The sequence below is a fragment of the Pelodiscus sinensis genome, chromosome 6, assembly GCF_052426305.1.
Source record: "Pelodiscus sinensis isolate ZL-2025 chromosome 6, ASM5242630v1, whole genome shotgun sequence".
Classification (NCBI taxonomy): Eukaryota; Metazoa; Chordata; order Testudines; family Trionychidae; genus Pelodiscus; species Pelodiscus sinensis.
In genome coordinates, this window is record NC_143057.1 from 116,175,985 (window position 1) to 116,188,061 (window position 12,077).

Sequence of the window (12,077 nt, forward strand, 5' to 3'; positions counted from 1 at the left end):
CAGGCTGCCCCAGAGAGAGAGAGAGAGAGAGAGAGGACTACCCTAGACCTCTTTCACCATAGCAGATTGGGGCCAGGTGAGAAGTGCCTGCCAATAGCTGCTGCAGGGGGCACAGCTGGGGAAGGGGTGCATGTCCTCCAGCTGGGGGACAGACAATCTTTCAAGAGAGGAGACTAGAATCCACTGGAATATCTGAAGTTAGCCCTGCCTAGGTTACCATCAGGAAACCTAGGACTTCAGGTAAGACATTACATCCAGACTGTTTGTTGTTTTAAAATGTTTTTTTTTCTCCAAATGCTTCATTTCTACTGTTAAAATTAACACTGCTTGGGTTTAAGAAAACCTTCTAGTCACTGTTCATCACTAGTGACAGATTCATAAAAGGAAGACTCACAGCTGCTCAAACTCACGTGGATCCTCTGGCCGCGACACAGAGTACTGTAGCTCAGAGTCTGGTCCAAGAGTTGGAGAACTGCAGATTTCCACCGAGGCTCATGAATAATGTAGCTGAGTCTTCACTTTGGTGAGTTGGTGGCAGACACTCTACCATTGACTCCACCTATGCTTCTTGTTCAGGTAGGGCACTGGAGTCAACAGGAGGGCACTTAGGATATGTCTACACTGCACAGTTATTTCAGAATAAACTATTCCAGAATAGTTATTTCGCAATAGCATATCTACGCTGCAGGAAGCCTCAAAATTAGTCCAAGGCAGGCTTCCCTAATGTAGACGTGCTATCTCAATTTAGAGCCTCAGGAGGAATAACTCAGAATGGGCCTGGTGAAGAGATATTTCAAAATAGGAGAAGTGGAGCGTCTACACATGCCTTATTTCGAATTAGCTATTTCGAAATAGGTGTTATTCTTCATAGAATGAAGTTTACAGAAGTCGGAATAAACCATCCATATTTCAAATTTTTTTTGAAGTGACAGAATTGCTATGTAGACGCTCGCATAGTTATTTTGGAATAATGGTCGTTATTCCGAAATAACTTTGCTGTGTAGACACACCCTTAGAGGTAATAAATTGACCCCTGTTGTTTTGATAGCTGTCCACTGATCCAGTGGGCACTGTAGACATTCCCCAAGATAGGTAAAGGCACCGTGCCTGCCACCTGAGAGGGTGCACCAGAGAAACCAGAAAAGGGCAGAGAGATATAGCCCTGTCTCCATGACACTAGTCGTAACAATGGATGTAATACATATGCTATGGGTTGGGTACCTCTTCTCCAACTAGCTTTTTAATTAACCTCTAAAGAAATGAAGACTGTACATTTTACTTAGAACTAGATGTTGTCCATAATGAAATCTGACCATAACAATGTGACATGTGCCTCTGAGATAATCAGGGCATTGCCTCTGGGTACCTAGCATTCCTGTCCCAGGTTCCCTTGGGGCAAGCAGATCCCTCCAGGTTTACACTTGACTGCTTTCTCATGCTAGGCAACTCAGCTTTTCCAGAAGAATTAAAAAGACATGAATAACCCTGGAAAGGGAGGTCAAGAAAAAAAACTGATTCCAGAAGAGAAACTCCTTGCTGCAAGTAGGGACGAACCCAAGTAACCAGACTCAGATCTGGATACCAATATTTCTAAAGTTCATTCCCCATTACTATTACCTGTCTCCTCTTAGTCTCTGAGGAGGGAATCCCAGTTCGGTATGTTCAGTGTGAGAGCATCCCAGGATATCACCTGGAGGGAGGGTCCCAACTAGAGGACCTCCACTCCAGTTTGATGCTCTTTTTTCCCAAGATTTTCCTCCTCTCCAAAAGCACAAAGACTGTCAGAGTGGGAGTGGAACTGCTCTAGTGCATTCTAGTAAATCTCATCTATGTATCTCTCTCTGTCTCTCTTAGCTCTTCCAGTTCAGCCACTTGGAACTCAAGAGACTGTACTGAATCTCTGAGAACCTCTGCACGGAATGCACACTGCACCACATAGCCAGGTGGCATATTTCAATGCAGTAACCTGGACGGCTCATCTTTGAGCTACTGGTGTGCTATGAAGTCTAACTTGGATTAGCTATACTTAGGATTGTTAACTGTGTACTGTTCGTTAAATCAGGAACTGTACTCTTCAGTGCACAAATGACCAATCTAGTGTGGGCTTTTCATTTGTACATTACTGACACTTTATCTAGGAAAGTCCTACATGGATTTGAAGAGCAGTACAAGAGAATAGTTAACTGAAAACGTGTAAATAGAGCTGTTCCAGAGATTCATAGATTGCAAGGCCAGAAGGGACCACTGTAATCATAGAATCATAGGACTGGAAGGGACCTCAAGAGGTCATCGAGTCCAGCCCCCCGCCCTCAAGGCAGGACCAAGCTCCACCTACACCATCCCTGACAGATGTCTATCTAACCTGTTCTTAAATATCTCCAGAGAGGGAGATTCCACCACCTCCCTTGGCAATTTATTCCAATATTTGACCACCCTGACAGTTAGGAATTTTTTCCTAATGTCCAATCTAAACCTCCCCTGCTGCACTTTAAGCCCATTACTCCTTGTCCTGTCCTCAGAAACCAAGAGGAACAAATTTTCTCCTTCCTCCTTGTGACACCCTTTTAGATATTTGAAAACCGCTATCATGTCCCCCCTTAATCTTCTTTTTTCCAAACTAAACAAGCCCAGTTCATGAAGCCTGGCTTCATAGGTCATGTTCTCTAGACCTTTAATCATTCTTGTCGCTCTTCTCTGTACCCTTTCCAATTTCTCCACATCTTTCTTGAAATGTGGCGCCCAGAACTGGACACAGTACTCCAGCTGAGGCCTAACTAGTGCAGAGTAGAGAGGCAGAATGACTTCACGAGTTTTGCTTACAACACACCTGTTGATACAACCTAGAATCATATTTGCTTTTTTGGCAACAGCATCAGACTGTTGACTCATATTCAACTTGTGGTCCACTATGACCCCTAGATCCCTTTCTGCCATGCTCCTTCCTAGACAGTCGCTTCCCATCTTGTATGTATGGAACTGATTGTTCCTTCCTAAGTGGAGCACTTTGCATTTCTCTTTATTAAACCTCATCCTGTTTACCTCTGACCATTTCTCTAACTTGCTAAGGTCATTTTGAATTATGTCCCTATCCTCCGAAGAAGTCGCAACCCCACCCAGTTTGGTATCATCCGCAAACTTAATAAGCGTACTCTCTATCCCAATATCTACATCATTGATGAAGATATTGAACAGTACGGGTCCCAAAACAGACCCTTGAGGAACTCCACTTGTTATCCCTTTCCAGCAGGATTTAGAACCGTTAACAACAACTCTCTGACTACGGTTATCCAGCCAATTATGCACCCACCTTATCGTGGCCCTATCTAAGTTATATTTGCCTAGTTTATCAATAAGAATATCATGCGAAACCGTATCAAATGCCTTACTAAAGTCTAGGTATATGACATCCACCGCTTCTCCCTTATCCACAAGGCTCGTTATCTTATCAAAGAAAGCTATCAGATTAGTTTGGCATGACTTGTTCTTCACAAACCCATGCTGGCTATTCCCTATCACTTTATTACCTTCCAAGTGTTTGCATAGGATTTCCTTAATTACCTGCTCCATTATCTTCCCTGGGACAGACGTTAAACTGACCGGTCTATAGTTTCCTGGGTTGTTCTTATTCCTCTTTTTATAGATGGGCACAATATTTGCCCTTTTCCAGTCTTCTGGAATCTCCCCTGTCTGCCATGATTTTTCAAAGATCATAGCTAAAGGCTCAGATACCTCCTCTATCAGCTCCTTGAGTATCCTGGGATGCATTTCATCAGGACCTGGTGACTTGCTGACATCTAACTTTCCTAAGTGACTTTTAACTTGTTTTTTGTGAATCCTATCTTCTAAACCTACCCTCTCTCTGCTTGTATTCACTACGTTAGGCACACCTCCAGACTTCTCGGTGAAGACCGAAACAAAGAAGTCATTGAGCATCTCCGCCATTTCCAAGTTTCCTGTTACTGCTTCTCCCTCCTCACTAAGCAGTGGGCCTACCCTGTCCTTGGTCTTCCTCTTGCTTTTAATGTATTTATAAAAAGTCTTCTTGTTTCCCTTTATGCCTGTAGCTAGTTTGATCTCATTTTGTGCCTTTGCCTTTCTAATCTTGCCCCTGCATTCCCGTGTTGCTTGCCTATATTCATCCTTTGTTAGTTGTCCTAGTTTCCATTTTTTATATGACTCCTTTTTTATTTTGAGATCGTGCAAGATCTCCTTGTTAAGCCAAGCTGGTCTTTTGCCATATTTTCTATCTTTCCTACACAGCGGAATTGTTTGCTTTTGGGCCCTTAACAACGTCCCTTTGAAATACTTCCAACTCTCCTCAGTTGTTTTTCCCTTCAGTCTTGCTTCCCATGGGACCTTACCTACAAGTTCTCTGAGCTTATCAAAATCTGCCTTCCTGAAATCCATTACCTCAATTGTGCTGGTCTCCCTTCTACCTTTCCTTAAGATCATGAACTCTATTATTTCGTGATCACTGTCCCCTATATTGTCTTCCACTTTCAAGTTCTCAACTAGTTCCTCCCTATTTGTTAAAACCAAATCCAGAACAGCTTCTCCAGAACAGTAATCATCTAGTCTAACCACCTGTCCACCACAGACTATTTAAAACTCTCTCCCCCGCCCTCCCCCCCCCAAAAAAATTCCTGGACCATATCTATTAGAAAAAAAAATCTCTTCTGGATATTAAAAATTGTCACTGATAAAGAATCCATCATGATCCCTGGTTAATTGTTCCAGTGGTTAATTACTCTCAGCATTAAACATTTTTTGCCTGATTTCCAATCTGAATTTGTCTGGCTTCAACTTCCAACCATTGGGTCATGTTCTAGCTCTCTACTAGACTGGAGAGGCCAACACCAAATATTTATCCTTCACATAAGCAAGGACTCCCTAAGTTTCTCTTTGTTAAGCTAAATAGATTGAGTTCCTGGAGTCTGTCACCATATGGCATGTTTTCTTGTCTTTAATCATTCTTGGGGCTCTTCTCTGAACCTTCTACAATGAATCAATATATTTCTTGAATTGTGAGCACCAGAACTGGACACAGTATTCCAGCGGTGGTTTCACCAGTACCAAAGACGGAGGTAAAATAACCTTTTTGCTTCTACTCAAGATGTGTATGCACCCTACAATCACATTAGTTCTTTTGACACAGCGCCACATTGGGAGCTCACGTTCAGTCGATTAGCTACTGCAACCACCAACAAATTTTCAGAGTCACTGCTTTGCAGGATAGCCTCCCACCCTGTAGGTATGGCCCACATTCTTCATTCCCAGATGTATACATTTTTCTGTATTAAAATGCATATTGTTTTCTTGCTCCCAGTTTATCAGGTAATGCAGATCTCTCTGAATCAGTGACCTGGCTTCTTTATTATTTGCCACTCCCCCAAATTATGTGTAATTTACAAATTCTTTAGTAATGATTTTAGATTTTCTTCCAGGTTACTGACAAAAAATGTTAAATAGCAAAGAGCCAAGAGCCAATTCCTACAGGGCTTTACTGGAAAATGACCAGCCCAGTGATAATTCCTGGTTTACATTTACATCTTCCTGAAAAGTAATCGGCATAACGGCATTGCACAAGAGGGTTTTTCTTGCGCAAGAAGGGGCAGTGTAGACAGCTCTTTCTGGCGCAAGAGCCTCTTCTGCAAAAATGGCGGCTCATTAGGTATGCAAATGAGGCTCGGCGATATTCCATGCTTAGCCTCATTTGCATATTTCTGGCGCAAGAAGCCGCAAGTGTAGACATAGCCTTAGAGACCTATTAGTCAGTTTTTAATCCCTTTAAGGTGTGCCATATTTTATATCATTCTAGGGGGCGTTTTTTGGTCACAATATCATGTGAAACCAAGACAAAACCTTTAAAGAAGGTATGACGGACTGCTGGCTAAGCCAGATCTCTGCCACTATAGCCTGGCTGAAAAGGACAATTACAGCAATTACTGAGCAAGCCCAGTCCTGAAGGGCTAATGGAAGCAGCTGTGGGCCTCATTAACCAGAGGACTATACAAGGCAGCCAGAGGGAAAGTGAAAGGAAGGAGCAAGGGTGTTTTTAAGTATGCTCCCCTAGGTAGAAGGAGAGGCTGGCTGAGTTTGCTGTAATCCAAAACTCTGTAAATAGAAGGTGGTGGGAAACTGACAATAAAAGGCAGGGGTGACTGCACCATAAGGGGTATCCAGCTGATTTGTGGACAAAGAAGGTGTCCCAGAGTGAGGGGCCTGAGCAAGGACTTTGCCACAATTACATCAAACATATATCAACCAAATTTGTAACCTCATAAAAATATCAAGTTAGTTTGACAGGATCTATTTTCCATAAACCTATGTTGATTTGAATTAATTACATTATCTTCCCTGAGTTATTTATAAATCAAGACTCAGGCCAGCCACTCTATTATCTTCTCTGGGATCCATCTCAGGCTGACAGGGCCTATAATTTACCCCTGTGGTTACAGTTTACTTTTTTAAACACTGGCACATTTTCTTTCTTCCAGTCTTCTGGAATTTTCCCAATGTTATTGAAAATTAACACTAATGGTCATCTTGATCTTCAGCCAGTTCTTTTAAAACTCTTGGATACAACTTTATTTGGCTCTGGGAATTTAAAATGTCTAATTTTATACCTTCTGTTTAAGATCCTTCAGAGATACTAGTGGAATGGAAAGAAAGTGATCACAGTATGATGAGACTACATCATTTGTTTTTCCCCAAAATATGGTATAGAAATATATATTGAACACTTCTATCTTTCCTGCACTATTAATGATAATTCTATCATATCTTTCTAGTATAGAAGTGGGAAAATGCCAGCCCGTAGACTAGATCTGGCTAAACCCTGGTGGGTAGCTCCCATTCACAGCCAATGGGAGCTGCGGGAAGTGGCACAGACTGGGACACTGCTTCCTTTAGCTCTCTTTGGCTGGGAATGATTATCCATGACCAACAGTAACTGCAATTTCTCATACCTGCAAAGGTGCAGGTAAATATCACAGCAGTGTCCCTCTAGGGCTCATCCTGGTGAACCACCACCATTTTATTGCCTATCCCTTGTCTAGTATCAGACCAATAGTAATGTTAGGATTCCTTTGGTTTCTAATGTGTTTTAAAACTTCCTTCTTGTTGTCCTTAACTCTGGTAGGCATCAATTTCTCTTTGCATCCTTCAGCTTCCCTTATCAATTTTCTATAATTCTTAACTTCTGACATATTCAGAAACGTCAACTTCCCCTTCCTTGTACTCTTATTTTTTTTACAACTGCTTTCACTTCTCCTCTAAAACAAAATGACTTCTTTCTTGACTATGGCTTCTTGACAACTAGTAACCTGGTTTCGAAGGGAGCAGGGAAATTGACGTTTAAAATTAAAGTTTACTTTTGTGAAATATTTGAAGTTTAAATTCTGAAGACAGACACAGCTATGTCATTGTTGAGGTTCTGTGTTAACTGCACCATCAATTCTCCAAAAAGTTTGTCTACGACATTGGCAGCCATATTATGTTCCACTCATACAAATGAGACTCACACATTATACTGTCTTCCAGAGACCTTACTTTTGTTCTTTTATGTTAATTTAACCTCAACTGAAAGTCATTCAGGCTGAAAATATATTTGTTCTTTAGGTATAAAATCCCAAAGTTCTACACAAAGATAGAAAACATGGCTACACATGATGGCCCACATACTTGCTGTCATATACAAAACTGATCTTTGCATTAGAGAGGTTCCATGGAGGGAGCTAAAAGGACACAGAGGTAAATTGATCTGAGTGTAACAGCTATCGTAATTAATCTTAATATTAAGAAAACATTAATAAAAGTCAAATTGTTTAAATTTGTTAGCTCAAAGAAAGTTTCCTACATTTAAAATAAATAAAATAATCTTTTCTTCAATTCCTAGTATTAACTGATGTTTCAGACTATTTTGTTTAAAAACAAAGGACTATGTATAACATTTAAGAAATACATTAACTTTATAAACTTCCTGGTGCTTTATGCCTGATGCTTTATGCCTGATTATCTGAGCTCAGGGTCAAGCCAGGGATGCTCTGTGGAAGTTTCAGGGTCAGATTTTTTCAAAATTCAAAGCCAAAAGAGTAAAACCATTTGATGACTCAGAAAACCTATGTGCTGTCCAGCAAATGGAACTGGAATAAATTGTTTTCCTGTTTACGAAAAGGGAAGACATGACTAATTAAGGGCTGCCTATAGAAACAGAATAGTTCTGCAAGGAGGAAAAGTAATTTTTAAAAAGTGCTTTTTCCTTCCTCCCTCGGCCACATCCTCCACTAATACAAACTGATGTAGCTCCGTGGTCCTTGCAAGGCTATGCCAATTTATACCTGCTTATTATTCTCCTTCGTTAGAGACACTTTCGTTTAGGACATCTGGCCTCACATGGGAGTCCAAATTTCCATCTGAAAAGTGCCTTTTGGCCTCAGACCAGTTCTCAAAGAACAACTGTCTGTATCAACAAACCCACTAGCACAACTGGCACTCATTACTAGCTCATGGATGGGGTGCCAGTAGTGCAGCTGAAGAATGAACAGACATGGGAACTAAAGGACCCTTTAGTGGTGGGCCCTGTAAATGAGTCTTGAGGTCAAGGCAGACTAATAGAGCAGTGTGAAGCCACTTATGCTTTACTTGGGCTCTTCAGGATGTGCCTGTGGCTATCAGGGCAACATCTTTCCTGAGTAATAAATTCATTTTAAAAATCAGAAAGTAGATAAATAGCTATGTATTGAGTACATTCATTATAATTTGTCCCTCACCTGGAAGCTAAATCTTAGTGTTATAATATTAAAAAATACACAGATACAAATAGTGCCCATATAAAACCTAACCATGATCATTCTAATGACAGTGAGCAACTTGAAAATAGTTTCAGTCTTCTCTCTGTTCATTTAAATCTTTCCATATCAAATCTTTCTGCTCCTAGGAGGACTTCTTCACTTACCCGAGGAAGAGGTAGGATCAACCTGTATGTGTCTTTGTATCATCTTCTAAAGAGTAAGCAAACCAGACAGGATATTTGTCTCTTTGGTTTTGTGTATGGATGAGTATGCCGCCAAGACTCCATAAATATTGTATAATTGTCAAAAATACTATAACGATCTTATTGCAAAGCCTACAGTTAATGGATAATAAAACCTCTTTTAAGCAGCCACCCAAGGAATTAGCCAAAATGCAAAAGACTTTCTTACAGATTCACTTCAGTTCTTGTTTCAGTTTTCCATCTGGTTTCACAGATTCACTAACTTATGTCCCAGTAGTGAAAAAAGAAGTGTTTTCTCAACAATTGTTTCTTTATTCTTATGTCAACAATTGGCAAATTATTGCAATACTGTATTTAAGTAATAACCCAAGGACTCTGCATACTGACAAGTCTTTAAGGAAGAGTAAACTGTAATATCAGAGCATTTGCATTCATCAGTGCAGTCATGTATGTAATGCCTTACTAAAAACAGAATTTGGTTTCCTGTAGCACCTTTCACAACCAAATACTCTGAAGTATTTATACAGAGCCACCAGATACTTTTCATACACTGTGCAGACAAACCCCGTAGCTACAATAGAAATGCTTTCTGCAACAGCTCACAAACTAGTTCAAACATTCAAACCTAATTCCTTATGGCTATGTCAACACTACATGTTTTGCTGGAAGAGGCAATGCAAATGAAGCGTGGATTAGCATTTTCTCATGCTTCATTTGCATAATCTCTTCCAGTCTGTTTTTGCGCAAAAACCGCTTGCGCAAAAACAGATTGGAAGAGATTATGCAAATGAAGCATGAGAAAATGCTATTCTGCACTTCATTTGCATTGCCTCTTCGGGCAAAATGTGGAGTGTAGAGGGAACTATGGTCAAAGCACAAAACTTAATCCTAAAAGAGACATCTATAGCCTCTACAGAAATTGCAGCCAAGGATGAGCAAGAAACACCCATCTTAATGTCACATTGCATAATACTGGCCTGAAATAAAAGCATCGGATAGGAACCCATGTCCTAGTGTGAGACTTAAACAGCACGGCTACGTCTCCAGTGGCACCTTTTTCCAGAAATGCTTAAAACGGAACAGTTTTCCGTTATAAGTATTTCCGGAAAAAGAGCGTCTACATTGGCAGGATGCTTTTCCGGAAAAGCCCTTTTTCCGGAAAAGCGTCCGTGGCCAATGTAGATGCGCTTTTCTGGAAAAAAGCCCCGATCGTCATTTTCACGATCGGGGCTTTTTTGTGGAAAAGACTACTGGGCTGTCTACACTGGCCCTTTTCTGGAACAGTTTTCTGGAAAAAGGACTTTTGCCCGAGCGGGAGCAGCATAGTTTTTCCGGAAAAGCAGCTGATTTCTTACAGTAGATCGTCAGTGCATTTCCGGAAATTCAAGGGGCCAGTGTAGACAGCTCACAGCTTATTCCGGAAAAGTGGCTGCTTTTCCGGAAGAAGTGGCCCAGTGTAGACACAGCCCACTAGCCCAGTGGCAACATTAGTACCGGCTAAACCATCTATGTCATACCACCTTCCAAAAACACTTGCTCTGATGTATATTAGGACACAATGTTTTATTTACGTTTTAATGCATATCAGCTTTATGGGATATGGGATTATTCATTCCTCCCTCCTTTCTTTGTCTTGCCCTTTTCTGAAGTTACCCTTTGTACGTTCATGCTTGAGAATAGTAGCTCTTCTATTTGCTAGCAGGGGGAGAAAGAAGAGCAGCTATGTACTCATTCCAGTTATAGGGCCTCGTAAGAACCCTGTATTGTTATTTTCCCTCACTACTTCCCTGGATCAGGAGTGGATAATTTGCATGCCTGTTGCCTTCCTTGGATATGGTAGCTGTTTCTCAGCTCCCTCTCTGGAATCCAACCCAGATTCCCCATCACCCATGGTTGCCATGGTAGGCACAGGAAGCACCATCGGAAATTGATAAGGCAAACATTCAAATGCATCACCCTTGCCAGGGGGGCAAGTCTGATCTTCCTCCCCATCATGTGATGGTCAGGATAAGAAAGAAAGACTGACAAAAGCTTTCCCACAACATGCTAGTAAAGCAACTTGATCTTGTGCTGCCCCAAATTAGATACAGTTACCAAAGTGCTAATCAGTGCACTCAGACTGTAGCAAACCCCACCAGCCCTTGTTAAATTTAGAACTTTTCCAATAACTGCCCCATCTCACCCAATTGACAATTTCTTCCAAGTCAGCAATTTCACAAATCCTCAAAATTGCCTCTGCAATTAATATCTGAGGCTCAGCTAGCTGCTTTGGGATGGCTGCTGCATCTTCTTTAAGCTTCTTGAGAGCACTGAGTTGATTAAACACGGAGAACAAGTTATTCCTACATTTTCTATTACACCATCTAGCTCAGTGGTTTCTAACCTTTTTAACCACAAGATCACTTTCTCAATTTAAGTGCAATGTAAGGTCTACCTCAAACCCTAATACCCTTGCCCCTCTTCCTTCCTGCCGCTTCTTTGAGGCCCTGGTCCACCCCTTCTCTAAGGCTTCACCCTGCTCACTCAATCCCCTTCCTCTCCCATTCTTATTCATTTGCACCAGGCTGGGGTTGGGATGCAGGCTCTGGTCTTGGGCCTATGAGTTTGGAGTGCGGGGAGGGGCTCCAGGCTTAGCTCAGGACAGGGGATTAGGGTCCAGCAGGGGTTTCAGGGTGCAAGCTCTGGGAAGGAGTTTGGGTTCAGGGGGACTCACATCTGGGGTAGGGGGTAGGAGGAGGTTCAGGGCTGGGACAGTGGTTCAGGATACAAGCTCTGGCTGGGCATCATTTAACTGAGACTGCTACTGGGTGGTGGAGCAGTGGGGTTAAGGCAGGCTTACTCCTGCTCTGGTCTTGCACCGCTCCTGAAAGCAGCTGGTATGTTCAGCAATGGTTCCATGGCACCATGTGCTGCTCCTTGTCTACAGGCCTTGAGTCCACACATTCTACTGGCCACGGTTCCCCGTTATTGATCAATGGGAGCTGCAGGAGCGGTGTCTGCAGGCAAGGACAGCACGTAGAGACCCCCCACTCTGCCTCTTTCAGTGACATGCCAGCCACTTCCAGGAGCAGCAGTTACCACA